The following is a 21,582-nucleotide window of genomic DNA, read 5'->3' as shown; positions in this document are numbered from 1 at the left end:
TTGAATACCTTGGAATGGTGTTTTATTATAAAATGGTAAAATTATTAAGATTCTAATTGATAAGAGTAATGCAATAACACCTCCTAGCTTATTAGGGATTGATCGTAGAATTGCGTATGCAAATAAGAAATATCATTCTGGTTGAATATGAACGGGGGTTACTAATGGGTTAGCAGGTACAAAATTATCTGGATCCCCTAGGAGGTAAGGATTAATCAAGCACAGTATAATTAATAATGATGTTATTAATACAGATGTAATAGAATCCTTGAAAGTAAAGTATGGGTGAAATGGAATTTTTTCAATATCTCCATTTAGGCCTAGGGGTTATTAGACCCTGTTTGGTGAAGAAAGAATAAATGAATTGCTGCCATTGCAGCAATAATAAATGGTAGTACAAAATGGAATGTAAAGAATCGATTTAATGTTGCGTTATCAACAGCAAACCCTCCCCACACTCATTGAACTAAATCTGTTCCTAAATATGGAATTGCTGATAATAAATTGGTAATTACTGTCCGCACCTCAAAATGATATTTGACCTCAAGGTAAAATGTATCCTATAAATGCAGCTGCTATGACTAAGAATAGAATTACTGTACCAATTATTCAGGTGTGTATGTATATGTAAGATCCATAGTAAATTCCTCGTCCTACATGTAAATAAATACAAATAAAAAATATAGACGCTCCATTTGCATGTAAGGTTCGAATAATTCAATCATTATTTACGTCTTGGCAGATGTGAACTACACTACTAAATGCTACTTCAATATTTAATGTATAATGTATAACTAAAAATAGTCCAGTTACAATTTGAATTACCAAACATAACCCTAGTAGGGACCCAATATTTCATCAAAATGAAATATTTGTTGGTGCGGGTAAATCAACTAAAGAGTTATTAATGATTTTAATTAAAGGATGTCTTAATCGTAAGGGTTTATTCATTAGTAAATTATCTTATTTTACGAGTAGGCCCCTGGTTAATATTAGTGATTTTAACAACTGCTAATAGTGCTAAAAATAAATAAATTATTATTATTATTGTGATAATGAATGTTGGTCTATTATATAGTTTTTCTAAAGATATTGTTATTTCTTGATAATTGATTGAATTATCAATATTTATAGTTTCAGTATTCTTGAAAAAGTCTATAAATATTGTTATATCTAAAATAATTAATGTTGATATAATAAATACTCATATTGTTAAGGTAATAATTATCGTAATTTATTTAGGTTGAAATATTTCGTTTGATGACATTCTCGTAATATAAATTAATAGAACTAATATACCACCTAGAAACGTTAAAAATAAAATATATGATAATCAATATCTTTCCATTATTGTTCCTGTTATTAGTCCAACTAGAAAAGTTTGTAGGATAATGAAAAGCATTATTGATATTGGGTGTCTTAATTTAATAAAATTAATATTTATTACGTTTGATAGTGATATAATTATTATTTTGATCGTATCAGGGGTTAGTGTATTAAAAATATCGGCTTTGGGGACCGATGATGGAAGCTTTTCCACCTCTGAAGTTTTAAAAGTAGGGGCTGGACTTATTTCCGGTTTACAAGACCGGTGTTTTTTTAAACTATTAAAACTAATGTTTATATTCTCTGTCTTTACTTCTTTATTGGTTTATTTTGATGGTGTTTATGTTTTTTCTTCTAAACATAAGCATTTATGAATGGTTCTTTTGAGAATAGAATATATTGTTCTTTCTTTATTTATATTAGTTATTGCTTTTCGTATTGAGTTTGGTTATGATTATTTTTTTCCTGTTATTTCTTTGGTTTTTTCTGTTTGTGAAGGTGCTTTAGGTCTTTCTATTTTAGTTTCGATAATTCGTTCTCATGGAAATGATTTTTTAATTCTTTTGGTTTATCTTTATGTTAAAGTATTTATTTATAACTATTTTTTTGATCCCTCTTTGTTTGGTTAATAATTGTTGATGGTTGGTTCTTTCTTTAATATTTCTGTCTAGTTTTGTTTTTATGATTTGTGTTTATTCATACGCAGATTTGAATATAATTAGATATTATTTTGGAATTGATTATTTTTCTTTTACTTTGATTTTGCTTAGTTTTTGAATTTGTTCTTTAATAATTACTGCTAGAGGTTCTGTTTATTTAAGTTCTTATCATTCTAATTTTTTGCCTTCATGGTCTTAATTTTAATGATTATGCTTAATTGTTCGTTTGCTAGATTGGGTCTTCTTTCTTTTTATATTTTTTTTTGAGGCTAGATTAGTTCCTACTTTACTTTTGATTTTGGGTTGAGGTTATCAACCTGAACGCTTACAGGCTGGTGTTTATTTAATTTTTTATACTCTGGTTGCTAGATTACCATTATTATTAGTATTATTTAGGGTTTATGATTTTTCTAATACTTTATATTTTCCTTCATTGGTTGATTTTGGTTGTTATTATTTTATATTTTATGTGTTTATAATTCTTGCTTTTTTAGTTAAGATGCCAATATTTTTGGTTCATTTATGGCTTCCTAAGGCTCATGTTGAGGCCCCTATTTCAGGTAGAATGATTCTTGCTGGTGTTTTATTAAAGTTAGGTGGTTATGGTATATTTCGTGTTATGAAGTTTATTTCTTATTTGGGTTTAAAGTTTAATTATTTTTGATTGTCTTTGGGTTTATCTGGTGGGGTTATTGTTAGATTTATTTGTTTTCGTCAGGTTGATTTAAAATCTTTAATTGCATATTCTTCTGTTGCTCACATAAGAATGGTTATTGGAGGATTGATGACCATGAATTGATGAGGTTGTATAGGTTCTCTTTCTTTAATGGTTGGTTATGGTTTATGTTCTTCTGGTTTATTTTGTTTGTCTAATATTATTTATGAACGTTTAGGTAGACAAAGACTATTAATTAACAAGGGTAAAATTAATTTGATACCAAGAATGGCTTTATGATGATTCCTTTTGAGATCATCTAATATAGCTGCTCCTCCTTCTTTAAATTTGGTAGGTGAATTTAGATTATTAAATAGAATTATGTCTTGATCTTCTTTTAGATTTTTTGCTTTAATTTTTTTGTCTTTTTTTAGAGCTGTTTATACTTTATATATGTATTCTTATTCTTAGCATGGTAATTATTATTCTGGTGTTTATACTTGTTCTCTTGGTTATTTTCGTGAATATCATCTTTTACTTTTACATTGATTCCCTTTAAACATTCTTTGTTTGAAGGGCGAGTATTTTTTTGTTTAGGTTGCTCAAGTATTTTAATTAAAAATGTTGTTTTGTGGAATCAATGATATGAATTTTTCATTTTAGGCCATGAATTTATTTTCTATTTGTTCTTTGAGTTTTTTTCTTTATTTTTTTCTAGAACTATAATTTTTATTTTGGGTAATTATTATTTAATAATGGATTATAGAGTTTTTGTTGAATGAGAACTTTTTAATTTAAATGGTTCTATGGTTGTTATGACTTTAATTTTTGATTGAATGTCTCTTATTTTTATGTCTTTTGTTATATATATACTTCTTTGTTTATTTATTATAGAGAGGATTATATATTGGGAGAAAAGAATATAAATTGTGTTATTGTTATTGTTTTAATATTTATTCTTTCTATAGGTTTTTTAATTATTAGTCCTAATTTGATTAGAATTTTATTAGGATGAGATGGTTTGGGTTTAGTTTCTTATTGTTTAGTTATTTACTACCAAAATGTGAAATCTTTTAGTGCAGGTATGTTAACTGCACTTTCTACTCGTATTGGTGATGTTGCTATTTTAATTTCTATTGCTTGAATATTGAATTTTGGTGGTTGAAATTATATTTATTATTATGATTTTATTTCTAATTCTTTTGAAATAAAGCTTATTACTATATTAAATGTTTTAGCAACTAAAACTAAAAGAGCTCAAATTCCCTTTTCTTCTTGACTTCCTGCTGCTATGGCTGCTCCTACTCCTGTTTCTGCTTTGGTTCATTCTTCTACTCTTGTTACTGCTGGGGTTTATTTATTAATTCGTTTCAGACCAATATGAGATACTTATTATTGCAGTTGATTCTTACTTTGAATTGGTTGTATAACTAAATTATTGCTGGGTTGGGGGCTAATTTTGAATTTGATTTGAAGAAAATTATTGCTTTATCTACTTTAACACAACTTGGTTTAATAATAAGAATTTTGGCTATGGGTTATCCAAAACATGCATTTTTTCATTTATTAGCTCATGCTTTATTTAAGGCGTTATTGTTTGTGTGTGCAGGTTCAATAATTCATAATTTAAAGGATTCTCAGGATATTCGTTTTATAGGTTCAATTATTAATTTTATACCTTTAACTTCAGTTTGTTTTAATGTTTCTAGTTTGTCTTTGTGTGGTATACCTTTTTTAGCAGGGTTTTATTCAAAGGATTTAACTCTTGAGATGGTTTGTTTAAGATGAATTAATTGTTTGATTTTTTTCTTTATTTCTTTTCTACTGGTTTAACTGCTTCTTATTCTTTTCGTCTTTTTTATTATTCAATATCTGGTGATAATAATTTTTATTCTAGATTTTCTTATGATGATAAGGGTTATTATATTTCGTTTGGTATAATTGGTTTATTGTTTGTTGCTGTTTTTGGTGGTAGCCTCTTGTCCTTATTAATTTTCCCTGTTCCTCATGTGATTGCCTTGCCTTATTATTTAAAGTTTTTAACTATTACTGTAGTTGTTTTAGGTGCTTATTTGGGTTATCTCATTTCTAATTTTGATTTTTCAAAAAATTTATTTTCTTTAAGTATACTCTCTTTTGTCAGATTTGCTGGTTCTACATGGTTTATACCCTTTCTTTCAACTAAGTTTATTATATATATTCCTTTAAAATTAGGTTATTATTCATCTAAATCATTTGATTATGATTGAGGTGAATTATTTGGTGGTCAAGGTTTATATAGACTATTTATTTATTTAATTGGTCATATACAGGGTTGATATGATTCTAATTTAAAGATTTATCTTTTAACTTTTATTTTTTGAATATTTATTTTGGTGGTATTATTTTTCGTTTACTTAAATAGCTTATAACTAGAGCGTGACACTGAAGATGTTAAGGAAGTAATTTTACTTTTAGGTATTTATAAATATACATATATTATTTTTACAGTGAAAATGTAATGTTTTATTTAAACTATATAAATTTTAGGAATGTTAATGGAGTTAAACCGCCAATATAAAAAGTTTGCAGCTTTCATACTGGCTTTACACTTCCTTAATTGGAACTTAATTGTTCAATTATATTATTAACAGTAATACATCTTTTTTTTGGCTTCAGTTAATAAGAATAAGGGTATTTTGTTTACCAACCTTCCAGGTCGAAACTGACTGCAATATTTCGCTTCTTATTCTATTTAAGGTTGATTGATTATATCAATACTTTTTGAATGCAACCCAAATGTTATAGTTAACTACAACCCTTTATTCTGCTCATTGTAAGGCTCCTTGATTTCTTTCATGGTATAGTCCGCCTAGTAATAGTACAATAAAAAATATTGTTGATACTGTTCAGATTATTATGTATGAAGTTTTAAAAATAATTACAATTGGAAGGATTAGTGCGATTTCTACATCAAAAATTAAGAAAATTACTGCAATTAAGAAGAATCGAAGTGAGAATGGTATTCGTGCTGATCTTTTTGGGTCAAATCCGCACTCAAATGGTGATCTTATTTCTCGGTCATTAATAAATTTCTTTGATAATGTTGTTGCAAGGATTATAACAATTATTGGGATAATAAATCTAATAAAAATTCTTGTAGATAAAATCAGGATTGTTTTTCTTGATTTATATCAAGCTTTCTGATTGGAAGTCAAATGTACTATTTATACTAGAAAAACAATTATCTACCTCATCAATAAATAGAGATGTATAAGAATAATCATACTACGTCTACAAAGTGTCAGTATCATGCTGCTGCTTCAAATCCAAAGTGGTGTCTTGGTGAGAATTGGTTTATTGAATGTCGAAGTAGACATGTTGATAAGAGAATTGTTCCGATAATTACATGTAGACCATGGAATCCTGTTGCAACAAAGAATGTTGATCCATAAACTGCGTCTGCAATGGTGAAGGGTGCTTCTCAATATTCGTATGCTTGAAGTATAGTGAAGTATAGTCCTAGTAATACTGTAAAGAATAGTCCTTGTAAAGTTTGAGTATGATTAGATTCTATTAAACTATGATGTGCTCATGTTACTGTTACTCCTGATGCCAAAAGAATAGCTGTATTAAGTAATGGAATTTGTATAGGATTGAAAGGTTGAATTCCTATTGGGGGTCATAGTATCCCTAGTTCAATAGTAGGTGCTAGTCTTCTTCTAAAAATGCTCAGAAAAATGAAATAAAGAATAGTACTTCTGATGCGATAAATAAAATTATTCCTCATCGTAATCCAATTGATACAAATCCCGTATGCAGCCCTTGGTATGTCCCTTCTCGTACTACATCTCGTCCACATTGGATTATGGTTAGTAGGGTAATTCCGAATCCGAATATAAATAAGTTAATGTTAAATAGGTGAAATCATTTTGCTAATCCTGATACTAGAACTATTGCTCCAATTGCTCCTGTTAATGGTCAAGGTCTATAATCTACTAAGTGGAATGGGTGGTTTGAGTGAGTTGTTAACATAGGTTTAGTATACTTCTGTAGATTATAAAGTTCTTAAAATTGAGAAAACATAAGCTTGAATTATTGCTACTGCTGATTCTAAGATTAATAGAAGTGCCAGCCGCGGTGGTCTAGCGGTTCAGGCGCTGCAGTCCGGAACCGCAGGACTACTACGGACACAGGTTTGAATCCTGCCTCGGGGATGGGTGTGTGTGATGTCCTTAGGTTAGTTCGGTTTAAGTAGTTCTAAGTTCTAGGGGACTTATGACCTAAGATGATGAGTCCCATAGTGCTCAGAGCCAGCCAGTAGAAGTATTTGCCCAATAATTAATAGTGAAATTAAGTTTATTGCTATAGATGGTCCTGTATTTCCTAGTAATGTTAATAGTAAGTGTCCTGCTATTATATTTGCTGCTAGTTGTACTGCTAGCGTACCTGGTCGAATGACATTTCTAATTGTTTCAATTAGTACTATAAATGATATTAATGCAGGCGGTGTTCCTTGAGGAACAAGGTGCGTAAATATGTGATTGGTATGTTTAATTCATCCTTAATAACATAAATCTTAATCATATAGGTAGAGCGATTGCACATGTTGATGCTAAATGTCTTGTTCTAGTAAAGGTGTAAGGGAATAATCCTATAAAATTATTAAATAATATTATAATAAAAATTGAGATAAAGATGAATGTTGTTCCATTAAATGATTTTGGTCCTAGTAATGTTTTAAATTCATTGTGTAAGGTTAAGTTTAGTTTATTTCATATAATATTAATCCGTGATGGTGTAAGTCAAAACATTGATGGGATTAATAATAATCCTAAGAATGTTCTAGTTCAATTTAATGATAAATTGAAGATATTAGTTGTTGGATCAAATGTTGAAAATAAGTTTGTTATCATTTTCAATTCAAGTTTTTTATATCAATTGTTCTTTTTTCTGCTCTTTTAATAAGATTTGGTTTAAATGAGAAAAAGTTTATTTGATTAAATAACATTAATGTAGCCAATAATATAATGAATAGGGAGAATCATATGAGAGGGGTATTTGAGGGATTTGGATTAAATTTCCCCATCAGAAGTAGTCGTTAATTTACTATTTTTTGGTTTAAGAGACCATTACTTACTTTCAGTCATCTGATGTATTTCAAGGTGTACTAATTATTTAGTTATTTTAGATTGACACTCTAATGTTATACATTTTAACTAACTCCTTAGATTATCTTAGATAATCACTTGATAAATAAGTTTACTGAAGTTCTTTCAATTACAGTTGGTATGAATCGTTGGTTTGCTCCACAGATTTCTGAGCATTGTCCAAAGAACAGTCCAGGTCGGTTTATTGTAAATGTTCCTTGGTTTAGTCGACCTGGCGTTGCGTCAATTTTAACCCCTAATGCAGGTACTGCTCATGAGTGTAGTACGTCTGATGCTCTTGTTAATACTTGTACTTCCGTATTTATTGGTAGAATTGTTCGGTTATCTACATCTAGAAGTCGAAATCCGTCGTTTTCTAGGTCTTGTTCTGGTGTTATATAAGTGTCAAATTATACGTCTATAAAGTCTGAATATTCGTTTCTTCAGTATCATTGTCGTCCAATGGTTTTAATTGTGATTATTGCATCTACTGAATCATCAAGTATATACGGTAGTCGTAATGATGGAAGTGCAATAAAAATTAGCGTAATTGCTGGTAATGCTATTCAGATTGTTTCAATTAAATGTCCGTGAAATATGTTTCGGTTTGTATAGGCAATAAATAGTATATAACTTAGGGCGTAAACTACAATTACCGTCATCAATAATAATACGACCATAGTATGATCATGGAAGAATGATAGTTGCTCCATTAATGGTCAAGCTTCATCTTGAAGGGATAAATTTGATCATGTTGCCATTAATGAATTTTTCTAATAAAAAGTCAAACCTTTATTTGTAGAGCTTAAATCTACTGCACTAATCTGCCATATTAGAATCTAGAAATTAGTCGTAGTTCTGAGTAACTATGTTCTGCAGGTGGGTTATTTTGTAGTCATTCTGTTGATCTTCTTATGTTAGCTCTAAATATGATTGCTCGGTTTGTAACCATTCTTTCTCATATAATTACAATGAATATAATGATTCCTACAATAGAAATTGTAGATCCAATTCTTGACACTACATTTCATGATGTATATGCATCTGGATAGTCTGAATATCGTCGTGGTATTCCTGCTAGCCCTAAGAAGTGTTGAGGGAAGAATGTTAAGTTTACTCCAATAAATATAATTGTAAATTGGATTTTTAATCATGTATTATTTATAGTTATAGCTGTGAATAGTGGGTAACATTGAATAACACCTCCTATAATTCCAAATACTGCTCCTATAGATAATACATAATGGAAGTGGGCTACTACATAGTATGTATCATGTAATACAATACCAAGTGATGAATTTGCTAATACTAATCCTGTTAGTCCACCAATTGTGAATAGAAAAATAAATCCTAAAGCTCATAATAATGGTGGATTGAATTTGAATTTAGTTCCATATAGTGTAGCTAATCATCTGAATACCTTAATTCCTGTAGGTACAGCAATAATTATTGTTGCTGATGTAAAGTATGCTCGTGTGTCAACATCTATTCCTACTGTGAATATGTGATGTGCTCATACAATAAATCCTATTAGCCCAATTGATAATATAGCATAAATTATACCCATTGTTCCAACGATTCAATTTTTCCTCTTTCTTGACATACAATGTGAGAGATAATCCCAAATCCTGGTAGAATTAAAATGTAAACTTCTGGGTGTCCAAAGAATCAAAATAGGTGTTGATATAGAATTGGGTCACCTCCTCCTGCAGGGTCAAAGAATGATGTATTTAAATTTCGGTCTGTTTATATTATAGTAATAGCTCCTGCTAATACTGGAAGTGAAAGAAGGAGGAGAAGGGCTGTAATAGCTACAGATCATACAAATAAAGGTGTTTGATATAGAGTTATACTTTCTGATCGTATATTAATTGAAGTTTACTGCACCAGGAATAGATAATACACCTGCTAAGTGGAGTGAAAAAATAGCTAGGTCTACAGATGCACCCCCGTGTGCGATAGCTCCTGCAAGAGGGGGGTAAACTGTTCATCCTGTACCAGCTTCGTTATCTACCATTGAAGATGTAAGAAGAAGGGTTAATGAAGGCGGTAGTAATCAAAAACTTATATTATTTATTCGTGGAAATGCTATATCTGGTGCACCAATTATTAATGGTACGAGTCAATTCCAAATCCACCAATTATAATAGGTATTACTATAAAAAAATTATTACAAATGCATGGGCTGTAATAATAACATTATAAATTTGGTCATCTCCAATTAGAGATCCTGGTTGACCAAGTTCAGCACGAATAAGTATTCTTATTGATGTTCCTACTATTCCTGCTCACGGTCGAAATAAGAAGTATAAAGTACCAATATCCTTATGGTTTGTTGAGAATAATCATTTTTGCGGTAAGATGGCTGAATTTTTGGGTGGTAGACTGTAAATCTACTTATGAGATGTTTCTCTCTTACCATGTTTAGGTCTTATATTCAATTATGATTCTAGACTGCAATTCTAGAGGTTTAAAATTTTACTAAGGCCTAAAAGATTATTCTTTTAATTATAACTTTGAAGGTTATTAGTTTAATTAACTTAAGTCCTTAGTATAATGAGACTAAGGTTGATGTTGAGATTAATCCTATTGTTGAAATTATTACTGTTATAGGAAGAATAATTCTTGATTTTTGAGACTTTATTTTTATAGATCATGAATTTTCTGTGTATGACATACTTAGTGCTGTGAATGTAATATGTATATAATAATAAAGTGTAATTGTAGTTAATACAACCATAATGGTTAGAATTGTTGTTATGTTATTTTCTATTAATGATTGTATTACAATTCATTTTGGTAGAAATCCAAGGAATGGTGGTAAACCACCTAGGGATAGGAAAGATAAAAATATTATGAATTTAATTTCAGTTTTTACATTTCTGGCTGAATAAATTTGGTTTATAAAAAATAGATTTATTTGCTTAAATAATAAGACCATAATTAATCTTAATAGTGAGTAAATAATAAAATATAGTTCTCAGAAGTTTTCTCTTAACTTTAGGGATCTAATTATTCACCCTAAATGTCTAATTGAGGAATATGCTAGAAGTTGGCATAGAGATGTTTGATTTAAGCCATCTATAGCCCCAATAATAATTCTTAGAATAATAATTGTTCAAATGAAAGTTCTTAGTTGAATACAATAAGATAATACCATTATTGGGGCAATTTTTTGTCATGTTATTAGTGTTAAACAGTTATTTCATCTCGAAGCTCCTATTACTTCTGGAAATCAGAAATGAAAGGGTGCAGCCCTAATCTTTAATAATAATCTAGATTTAATTATTATTGAGGGAATAAATTCTGTTTCTCACCATATTGGATACTTTATTTGAATCAGCAAAATTGAAAATAATAGTATTGTCGATGCTATTGCTTGGACAATTAAATATTTAATTGACAACTCATTTAATATTATATTTTTATTTCTTGTTAGGACCGGAATAAATGAAAGTCCTATTCAAACTCCGAATCAGGAGTTTGATGAAATGGACAGGATCGTTCCTATCGTTAATGTTGACAGGAAGAGAAGTTTGTAGAGTTGTTGGTCATTAAAAAGGAGAGGATTGATACCTCTATAAATGGGGTATGAACCCATTAGCTTGTTTAGCTTACCTTTTTACATTAAGGTGTATGATGCACATTAGTTTTTGATACTAAAGGAGGTAGTCTTTTTAATGAAGGTAATTTTTATTTACTTGATTTACCCTATCAAGGTAACCCTTTAACGAGGCACTTCATTTATATTAAATATATAAATTAATAATTTTTTTTAATTTGTTTATATATTATTTTGGTTATTTCTAAATAATTTATCTCGATTCGGATAATTTGAATGTGTGTGTGTATATATATATATATATATATATATATATATATATATATATATATATATAATTTATATTAATATATTACATTTAATTAAATTTAATACATTTATTTACCTAGGATTATAGCTACTTAGGTTTTTAGCTTAAAATAGGTTATTATATTATAAATTATATAGTAATATGTAATTTTATATTAAATAGTATTATAATTGGTTACAATAAATATAATTAATGATATTAAATATAAAACATTATATTAATATAAATGATTATATTAATTATAATAATATAATTACATAATTTTCTATAATTAAATTATTTAACTAATTGATATTTAAGTTAATTTAATATAAAAATCATTTTATATTAATAACATATTACATTAAATTACATAACTGTATAAAATATATTTATTATATTATTTAATCTTTCTTTATTATTAGTGAAAAGAAAGATTAAATAAGAAAGAATATAATACATTTATTGGTATACATGTTCCATATTAATCTTTATTTATATATAATAGAGAAGTTGTTGTGGTCACAGGGGGGTGCGTTTCTTTTTTAAGTCATTTATCGTGTTTTTTTCTTTTTTTTCTTTAATTGAATCTTTTATATTTTCTTAATTTTATAAATTTTCAAATTTCTTATTTTTGTTTCCAAAAGTTTTATTCTCGCTTGTTTATTCACTTTTTCTTTGTATTAGTATCGGCATAATTCGTGCCAGCAGCTGCGGTTATACGATTGATACAAGTGAATATTATTGGTTAAAACAGTTGTTTATATTTTTAGGGTTAAAATATAGATTTGTAAGGTGAAATGTTAAAATTTATTTATAATTCTTTTTATGAATCTGTGAAATTTAAATAATAAACTAGGATTAGATACCCTATTATTTTAAATGTTAATTATATTTATCAGGGTACTATTGGTTAAGGTCTTTAAACCCAAAGAATTTGGTGGTATCTCATTCCATTCTGAGGAACATACCCCGTGATTGATAATACATGATTTACCCTACTTAATTTATTTGTTTGTATATCTCCGTTATCAGAGAATCTTTTTAGAAGTTATAATTCTCAAGATTTATAATTATAAAATATTTCAGGTCAAGGTGCAGCTTATAGTTAAGAGGAGGTGGGTTACAATAGATTTTTGTTTATAACGGATTTGATGGTGAAATACTGTTAATGAGGGTGGATTTGATAGTAATTTAATTTATTTAATTTAACTGATATTGGCTCTGAGGTGTGTACACATCACCTGTTGCTCTCATTATTGATTATTCTATTTTATTATTTTAAGGTTGCTTCAATTTAGATGAGATAAGTCGTAACATAGTAGATGTACTGGAAGGTGTATCTAGGAAGAGTTTCAAGATATAACTTATTAGTAAAGTGTTTCATTTACACTGAAAATTTTTCTGTGCAAATCAGGATATCTTGATTATTTATTTTATTATATTTATTTTTTGTTTGTTTAATTATTTAATAAAAATAATTTTGTCGAATTTTGTCTTAGTATATTTTGTAGAATTGATTTTTTAGATTATAGTTTATTGGTAATGTAATTGTTTTATGAAATATTATTTTAAATTTTAAAAAGTAGATTTTATTTATTGTACCTTTTGTATCAGGGTTTATCAAAATTTTAGTATTTATTTTACTTGTCTCGATTTGGGTTGATTTATTAATAATTTATAGTTAATGTATCATAATTATTATTAAATTATTTATAGAAATGAGATGTTAATCGTTTCCCAAGATATCTAGTTTCCTAAGAAAAAATTTAATTTTTTGAAGTTAATTGTTTTTATTTCGTTTTTTAAGTATAAATATTAAGTTATTTATTCTTTAAGGGATAAGCTTTGAAGTTAATAACCTATAATTTGTTTTATGAAAAATAATAGTAAGCTTTAAACCAGCTATCTTTAAGATTACCTTTTAGTTCATTATTTTTTATTTTGATTTTATAAGTATTTTAGGTTTTTTATTAAGATTATTGATTTAATTTTAAAATTTTTGTAATAATGATAGAATTAGTATATTTATTTGTATATAATTTTTACCTTGTGAATTTATTGTAAGGAACTAGGCTAAATTGATTTCCGCCTGTTTATCAAAAACATGTCCTCTTGAAAATACTTTTTAAAGAGCTGCAGTATTTTGACCGTGCAAAGGTAGCATAATCATTAGTCTCTTAATTAGTGGCTGGAATGAATGACTTGACGAGAAATCAACTCTCTCTTAATAAATTTTTGAATTTAACTTCTGAGTTAAAAGACTTAAATTTTTCTTTAGGACGAGAAGACCCTATAGAGCTTAACATTTTACTTTTATATAGTTTTCTGTTTATCTTTCTATATTTAATGATGATGTTTTGTTGGGGTGACATGAAGAATAAATAAACTCTTCATTATTATATCATTTATTTATGTTTGTTGTTTTGATCCATTATTTATGATCATAAGTTTGGTTGGTTGGTTGTTTTCGGGAAGGAGACCAGACAGCGAGGTCATCAGTCTCATCGGATTAGGGAAGGACGGGGGAGGAAGACGGCCGTGCCCTTTGAAAGGAACGATCCCGGCATTTGCCTGGAGCGATTTAGGGAAATCACGGAAAACCCAAATCAGGATGGCCGGACGCGGGATTGAACCGTCGTCCTCCCGAATGCGAGTCCAGTGTCTAACCACTGCGCCACCTATGATCATAAGTTTAAGTTACCTTAGGGATACCAGTGTAATTGTTTTTGAGAGCTCATATCGACAAAGCAGATGGCGACCTCGATGTTGGATTAAGAAAAATTTTGGGTGCAGTAGCCCAGTAATTAGGTCTGTTCGACTTTTAAATTCTTACATGATCTGAGTTCAGACTGGCGTGAGCCAGGTCGGTTTCTATCCTAAGATTATTAATTCATATTAGTACGAAAGGACCATATGGTTGAAATATATTTTATTTTATTGATTAATATTAATTAGATTACTATTTTGACAGATTAATGTGTTGAATTTAGAATTCATTTATGTAGGTTTTTTCTACAAATAGTATTGATACTTTATGATTTATTTATGTTTATTTTGAATTTTCTTTTATTAGTTATTTGTGTTTTAATTAGTGTTGCGTTTTTAACTTTATTAGAGCGTGAGGTTTTAGGTTATATCCAAATTCGAAAGGGTCCAAATAAAGTAGGATTTGTAGGAATTCCTCAATCCTTTAGTGATGCTGTTAAGTTAATTTCTAAGGAGCAGCCAATTCCTATTATATCTAATTATTTACTTTATTATTTTTCTCCTGTTTTTAATTCAATAATTTCCTTGGCTGTTTGAGTGATTTTCCCCTACTTAACTTATATATGTTCTTTTTCTTATGGATTTTTGTTTTTTTTATGTTGTACTAGATTAGGTGTTTATACCGTTATAATTGCTGGTTGGTCTTCTAATTCAAATTATTCTTTATTAGGTTCTCTTCGGTCTGTTGCTCAAACAATTTCATACGAAGTTAGTTTGGCTTTAATTTTATTATCTTTGATTATTTTAATAGGTATTTTTAACATGTTTGATTTGATAAATTATCAGCTTTATTGTTGATTTATTATTATTTCTTTTCCATTAGCTTTAGCTTGTTTTGCTTCTTGTTTAGCTGAAACTAACCGTATTCCTATTGACTTTGCTGAAGGTGAGTCTGAGTCTGAGTTTTAATATTGAATATGGTGCAGGCGGGTGTACTTTAATTTTTTTAGCTGAGTATACTAGAATTGTTTTTATAAGAATATTATTAGCTTTAATTTTTTAGGCGGTGATTTTTATTCTTTTATATTTTTTATTAAGCTTGCTGTTATGTCCTTTGGTTATATTTGAGTTTGGGGTACATTACCAAGTTTTCGTTATGATAAGTTAATGTACTTAGCTTGAAAAAGTTTTTTGCCTTTATCTTTGAATTTTTTTTATTTTCTTTGCTGGTTTAAAGATTTTATTTATTTCATTTATTTAGTGAAATTTTTTAAGAAAAGTTAATAGAAGAGTTAAACTTCTAGTTTTATGTTTTCAAAACATATGCTTTTCCTAAGCTAATTAACTTATTATTCCTTAATTAGTTTATCTCATGTGTTTGCAACATGAAATTAATTAAGAAGTATGTAAAGTAGATAATTGTTAAGATTTGTCCTGTTATAATATAAGTTTCTTCAACAGGTCGTTTACCAATTCATGTTAATAAGCATACAACAACTACTATAATTCAGAATAAAATCTGATTGAAAGGATAGAATTGAATACCTCAGAATGGTGTTTTATTATAAAATGGTAAAATTATTAAGATTCTAATTGATAAGAATAATGCAATAACACCTCCTAGCTTATTAGGGATTGATCGTAGAATTGCATATGCAAATAAGAAATATCATTCTGGTTGAATATGAACGGGGGTTACTAATGGGTTAGCAGGTACAAAATTATCTGGATCCCCTAGGAGGTAAGGATTAATCAAGCACAGTATAATTAATATTGATGTTATTAATACAAATGTAATAGAATCCTTGAAAGTAAAGTATGGGTGAAATGGAATTTTTTCAATATCTCCATTTAGGCCTAAGGGGTTATTAGACCCTGTTTGGTGAAGAAAGAATAATTGAATTGCTGCCATTGCAGCAATAATAAATGGTAGTACAAAATGGCATGTAAAGAATCGATTTAATGTTGCGTTATCAACAGCAAACCCTCCCCACACTCATTGAACTAAATCTGTTCCTAAATATCGAATTGCTGATAATAAATTAGTAATTACTGTCGCACCTCAAAATGATATTTGACCACAAGGTAAAGTGTATCTTAAAAATGCAGTTGCTATAACTAAGAATAGAATTACTGTACCAATTATTCAGGTGTGTATGTATATGTAAGATCCGTAGTAAATTCCTCGTCCTACATGTAAATAAATACAAATAAAAAATATAGAAGCTCCATTTGCATGTAAGGTTCGAATAATTCAACCATTATTTACGTCTCGGCAGATGTGAACTACACTACTAAATGCTATTTCAATATTTGATGTATAATGTATAGCTAAAAATAGTCCAGTTACAATTATATCTAAAATAATTAATGTTGTTATAATAAATACTCATATTGTTAAGGTAATAATTATTGTAATTGATTTAGGTTGAAATATTTCGTTTGATGCAATTCTCGTAATATAAATAAATAGAACTAATATACCACCAAGAAACGTTAAAAATAAAATATATGATAATCAATATCTTTCCATTATTGTTCCTGTTATTAGTCCAACTAGAAAAGTTTGTAGGATAATGAAAAGCATGATTGATATTGGGTGTCTTAATTTAATAAAATTAATATTTATTACGTTTGATAGTGATATAATTATTATTTTGATCATTTCAGGGGTTAGTTTATTAAAAATATCGGTTTTGGGGACCGATGATGGAAGCTTTTCCACCTCTGAAGTTTTAAAAGTGGGGGCTGGACTTATTTCCGGTTTACAAGCCTGGCGCTTTTTTAAACTATTAAAACTAATGTTTATATTCTCTGTCTTTACTTCTTTATTGGTTTATTTTGCTGCTGTTTATGTTTTTTCTTCTAAACGTAAGCATTTATTAATGGTCCTTTTGAGATTAGAATATATTGTTCTTTCTTTATTTATATTAGTTATTGCTTTTCTTATTGAGTTTGATTATGATTATTTTTTTCCTGTTATTTTTTTGGTTTTTTCTGTTTGTGAAGGTGCTTTAGGTCTTTCTATTTTAGTTTCAATAATTCGTTCTCATGGAAATGATTTTTTTAATTCTTTTGGTTTATCTTTATGTTAAAGTATTTATTTATAACTATTTTTTTGATCCCTCTTTGTTTGGTTAATAATTGTTGATGGTTGGTTCATTCTTTAATATTTCTGTCTAGTTTTGTTTTTATGATTTGTGTTTATTCATACGCAGATCTGAATATAATTAGATATTATTTTGGTATTGATTATTTTACTTTTAGTTTGATTTTGCTTAGTTTTTGAACTTGTTCTTTAATAATTACTGCTAGAGGATCAGTTTATTTAAGTTCTTATCATTCTAATTTTTTTGCCTTTATGGTCTTAATTTTAATGATTATGCTTTATTGTTCGTTTGCTAGATTGAGTCTTCTTTCTTTTTATATTTTTTTGAGGCTAGATTAGTTCCTACTTTACTTTTGATTTTGGGTTGAGGTTATCAACCTGAACGCTTACAGGCTGGTGTTTATTTAATTTTTTATACTCTGGTTGCTAGACTACCTTTATTATTAGTATTATTTAGGGTTTATGATTTTTCTAATACTTTATATTTTCCTTTATTGGTTGATTTTGGTTGTTATTATTTTATATTTTATGTGTTTATAGTTCTTGCTTTTTTAGTTAAGATGCCAATATTTTTGGTTCATTTATGGCTTCCTAAGGCTCATGTTGAGGCCCCTATTTCAGGTAGAATGATTCTTGCTGGTGTTTTATTAAAGTTAGGTGGTTATGGTATTTTTCGTGTTATGAAGGTTATTTCTTATTTGGGTTTAAAGTTTAATTATTTTTGATTGTCTTTGGGTTTATCTGGTGGGGTTATTGTTAGATTTATTTGTTTTCGTCAGGTTGATTTAAAGTCTTTAATTGCATATTCTTCTGTTGCTCATATAAGAATGGTTGTTGGAGGATTGATGACCATGAATTGATGAGGTTGTATAGGTTCTCTTTCTTTAATGGTTGGTCATGGTTTATGTTCTTCTGGTTTATTTTGTATGTCTAATAATATTTATGAACGTTTAGGTAGACGAAGACTATTAATTAACAAGGGTATACTTAATTTGATACCAAGAATGGCTTTATGATGATTCCTTTAGAGATCATCTAATATAGCTGCTCCTCCTTCTTTAAATTTGGTGGGTAAACTTAGATTATTAAATAGAATTATGTCTTGATCTTCTTTTAGATTTTTTGCTTTAATTTTTTTGTCTTTTTTTAGAGCTGTTTATACTTTATATATGTATTCTTATTCTCAGCATGGTAATTATTATTCTGGTGTTTATACTTGTTCTCTTGGTTATTTTCGTGAATATCATCTTTTACTTTTACATTGATTCCCTTTAAACATTCTTTGTTTGAAGGGCGAGTATTTTTTTGTTTTGGTTGCTTAAGTATTTTAATTAAAAATGTTGTTTTGTGGAATCAATTATATGAATTTTTCATCTTAGGCCATGAATTTATTTTCTTTTTGTTCTTTGAGTTTTTTCTTTATTTTTTTCTAGAACTATAATTTTTATTTTGGGTATTTATTATTTAATAATAGATTATAGAGTTTTTGTTGAATGAGAACTTTTTAATTTAAATGGTTCTATGGTTGTTATGACTTTAATTTTGGATTGAATGTCTCTTATTTTAATGTCTTTTGTTATATATATTCCTTCTTTGGTTATTTATTGTAGAGAGGATTATATATCGGGAGAAAAGATTATAAATCCATTTATTGTTATTGTTTTAATATTTATTCTTTCTATAGGTTTTTTAATTATTAGTCCTAATTTGATTAGAATTTTATTAGGATGAGATGGTTTGGGTTTAGTTTCTTATTGTTTAGTTATTTACTACCAAAATGTGAAATCTTATAGTGCAGGTATGTTAACTGCACTTTCTAATCGTATTGGTGGTGTTGCTATTTTAATTTCTATTGCTTGAATATTGAATTTTGGTGGTTGAAATTATATTTATTATTATGATTTTATTTCTAATTCTTTTGAAATAAAGCTTATTACTATATTAAATGTTTTAGCAACTAAAACTAAAAGAGCTCAAATTCCCTTTTCTTCTTGACTTCCTGCTGCTATGGCTGCTCCTACTCCTGTTTCTGCTTTGGTTCATTCTTCTACTCTTGTTACTGCTGGGGTTTATTTATTAATTCGTTTCAGACCAATATGAGATACTTATAATTGTGGTTGATTCTTACTTTTAATTGGTTGTATAACTAAATTATTGCTGGGTTGGGGGCTAATTTTGAATTTGATTTGAAGAAAATTATTGCTCTTTCTACTTTAACACAACTTGGTTTAATAATAAGAATTTTGGCTATGGGTTATCCAAAACTTGCATTTTTTCATTTATTAGCTCATGCTTTATTTAAGGCGTTATTGTTTATGTGTGCAGGTTCAATAATCCATAATTTAAAGGATTCTCAGGATATTCGTTTTATAGGTTCAATTGTTAATTTTATACCTTTAACTTCAGTTTGTTTTAATGTTTCTAGTTTGTCTTTGTGTGGTATACCTTTTTAGCAGGGTTTTATTCAAAGGATTTAATTCTTGAGATGGTTTGTTTAAGATGAATTAATTGTTTGATTTTTTTCTTTATTTCTTTTCTACTAGTTTAACTGCTTCTTATTCTTTTCGTCTTTTTTATTATTCAATATCTGGTGATAATAATTTTATTCTAGATTTTCTTTTGATGATAAGGGTTATTATATTTCGTTTGGTATAATTGGTTTATTGTTTGTTGCTGTTTTTGGTGGTAGCCTTTTGTCTTGATTAATTTTCCCTGTTCCTCATGTGATTGCCTTGCCTTATTATTTAAAGTTTTTAACTATTACTGTAGTTGTTTTAGGTGCTTATTTGGGTTATCTCATTTCTAATTTTGATTTTTCTCAAAATTTATTTTCTTTAACTATACTTTCTTTTGTCAGATTTGCTGGTTCTATATGGTTTATACCCTTTCTTTCAACTAAGTGTATTAGATATATTCCTTTAAAATTAGGTTATTATTCATCTAAATCATTTGATTATGGCTGAGATGAATTATTTGGTGGTCAAGGTTTATATAGACTATTTATTTATTTAATTGGTTATATACAGGGTTGATATGATTCTAATTTTAAGATTTATCTTTTAACTTTTATTTTTTGAATATTTATTTTGGTGGTATTATTTTTCGTTTACTTAAATAGCTTATAATTAGAGCGTGACACTGAAGATTTTAAGGAAGTATTTTTACTTTTAGGTATTTATAAATATACATATATTATTTTTACAGTGAAAATGTAATGTTTTATTTAAACTATATAAATTTTAGAAATGTTAACGGAGTTTAACCGCTAATATAAAAAGTTAGCAGCTTTCCACTGTTTGAATTATTCAAATATGTGTATAAGCACAAAATAAAATAACAAAAAGAATCGACTGCTGTCAAGATTGTGCATCTACATATTTAAGTACCGGCAGATTCCCCAGTTACTAACTAAACATCAGTGGTTTGCTAAATATTAAGTCCCATTCTGCTAAACTGTACACAAAATAATCACCAGCTCACAAATAAATAAAGTTCAATATAGTGATTAACACATCAAAACTTGTGTGATCATGAGTACATTCCAACTGCCTTCCAGAAATAATTCCAAAATTGCTGGTGGAGTAATTCATAGTTCACTGCTGTTCATTAACTAACACTTGCAAAATGTACAAGTCCCAAATGGGTCACAGGCTGTAAGTCCCATTCAGCTCAGAATTCTTCTAAGTATGAATGTAAGTTAAAGTATTTGAGAGACACTTTCCACTTGAAACCTATAGCTTTAAGAGTTCTAAACTGCACTACAGCTCTGCAACATGCACGTTATGTCAATGACCACTCAATGCAGAATGACCAGTCAATGCATAATCACCATATGTGCTCCTTTATAAGCCCTCAGTATGCCCACCAAATTTTATAATGATCAAAAAAATACATAAAATAGACCTTAACTAAAATATCCATAATTCATAAATACAACAAATATGTTAAAAGAAATGTCTTTCTCTGCCAGTTCCCCCCAGACCATTGACAACTCACCTTGAATTAATTAAAACATGAAATATGCACATCTATGCTCAATATTAATGATAATTAGATTGTTGTAAAGATGGCCTGCTCAATAGAAGCATTGTTTTGCACTTTATTTGATAGTGGTTCTAAATTTTATGTACATATTACCACTTTC

General features: G+C 28.2%; 3 pseudogenes; 1 reads left to right on the top strand and 2 right to left on the bottom strand.

The window, feature by feature from the left end:
• Window positions 1-132: 132 nt before the first annotated feature.
• LOC124556280 lies at window positions 133-725 on the bottom strand (annotated as a pseudogene).
• Window positions 726-14,617: 13,892 nt separating this feature from the next.
• LOC124556599 lies at window positions 14,618-15,590 on the top strand (annotated as a pseudogene).
• Window positions 15,591-15,998: 408 nt separating this feature from the next.
• LOC124556279 lies at window positions 15,999-16,706 on the bottom strand (annotated as a pseudogene).
• Window positions 16,707-21,582: the final 4,876 nt, after the last annotated feature.

Source organism: Schistocerca americana, chromosome X (assembly GCF_021461395.2).
Source record: "Schistocerca americana isolate TAMUIC-IGC-003095 chromosome X, iqSchAmer2.1, whole genome shotgun sequence".
NCBI classification, from domain to species: Eukaryota; Metazoa; Arthropoda; class Insecta; order Orthoptera; family Acrididae; genus Schistocerca; species Schistocerca americana.
The sequence above is the reverse complement of the archived record's forward strand: the minus strand, read 5'-3'. Positions and strand labels throughout refer to the sequence as shown.